The following is a 1,733-nucleotide window of genomic DNA, read 5'->3' on the forward strand; positions in this document are numbered from 1 at the left end:
CTGCAGTTTTGGAACAGAGTCCTGCCGCTGGCCCTCACACAGAGAAAAGGGGAGCCTGACCACAGCTTGCTTAGAATAAGCCTTTGCCCTTCCCTAAAGCCTTCCATGCAAGGATCTCCAAGTGCTAGCCAAGTGGGGAAACCGAGGCACAGAGGAGAGCTGTGACTTGCTGGCGTGACAGAGCCAGGAATAGAACCCAGGAGTCCTGACTCCCAGATGGCCACGTACCTTGCGGGGTCTCTGCTTCACTGCAGAGCTTCTGCTTTGAATGTTCTTCGCCCAGCTCCTACAAGGCTGCGTGTGACCTGCCTCTGTTCCAACCTGATACACGGGTGTAAATAACAAATCAAGGCTCAGCACAGCTATGAGGTAGCCTCACAATTGTGTGAGAGGAATGAGGCCAAAACGCAGACTGTCCAGCTGAGATGCGTGTCTCATCCTTCTGGGCTGGGCGGTGGGAACAGTTGTACCGTTGTGCTCGGAGGTTTCCGTCAGAAATCAGGACTAGAGCTAGGCAACAGTTTTCAACTGCAACTTTTTTCCCAGTGAAAAGCTCAGATCTGGCGACACCGAAACATTTTGTGAATTTGCGTCAGTTTCATTGAATCGTTTTGTCAGGGGGAAAAAAAAGAGACATTCTGGAAAAATCCAAACCTTTCCTTTCGGACATTTTCACAAGGCAACATTTTGATTTTTTTTCCATTCAAAGCAGCTGGTCATTTAGAAAATGTCCCTCATTTTAATTCTTTTAAAATGAAGGGGAAAAAAATGCTCTGAATCGAAACAAAACTTTGTGTGACCCAAAGTGAATTTTTCCTCCTGGCTTTTTGATTCACTGAAAATGTCAAACAAATTTCGGCTTAACCCGAAACAAATTTTTTAAAAAACTTTTTCAGACTAGCCTGTGAGCTACGATTTGCCCGGCTTGAATCAGGAGCCCGTGACACCTGGTGCTGCACATGCATATAATGAAACAACAGTTCCTGCCCCAAAGAGTTTGGCATCTTCATACAAGGTTATATCCACGCAGCAGCTTGAGCAGTAATTTCAGCTCAGGTAGATTTACACCTGCTAGCTTTGATCGTGCTAAAAATAGACCCACTCGAGACCCGCGGTACGTACGTGGGTGTCTAGCCCAGCCTGCCAAGGCTGCAGGGCTGTTTCATGAGTTAGCGTGGACAGAGCAAGCGCACGCATGTCTGCCCAAGCTGGGAATTGCACCTGCAGCGTAGCCAAACCCTAAGGCAAGAGGGAATGAGCGGCGTGGGACGTAATGGTGAGCTCAGGCCTGGCGACACGGACCGAGCAGGCCTGCTTTGTTGCCAGCCGGGCCGTAGTGTTCTTAGAAGTCTCGGGCTGATGCGGCCGTTGCTGCCCGCCCATGTGGAGGTGCCATCAGCTGGGGCGGGAGGGAAGCATCCTCGACACAACCTGCTTCCTGTTTTCACACCGCGCTTCCTGCTCCGAGCTCCCAGCTGGCTGGCGGGGAAGAGGCTGGCGTCGCACACGAAAAGCCAGCTAAGAAAAGCGCCCGTCGTGCTGGGGAGACGGGCTTGGCCTCGTGCTTTCATCAGCCCCGGCGGCTTTCCCCTCCCGATCTGGAGACTGTCAGTCTGGCTAGAATGGAAGGATGGGGCTCAGAGACCAGGATGAGAGGTTGTAAGAACCTACCTAGAGTGAACGCAATGCATTGGAACAAGGATGGTCCAACGAGCAGAGGACCGCAGCAGGGC

The sequence above is a fragment of the Mauremys mutica genome, chromosome 17, assembly GCF_020497125.1.
Source record: "Mauremys mutica isolate MM-2020 ecotype Southern chromosome 17, ASM2049712v1, whole genome shotgun sequence".
Classification (NCBI taxonomy): domain Eukaryota; kingdom Metazoa; phylum Chordata; order Testudines; family Geoemydidae; genus Mauremys; species Mauremys mutica.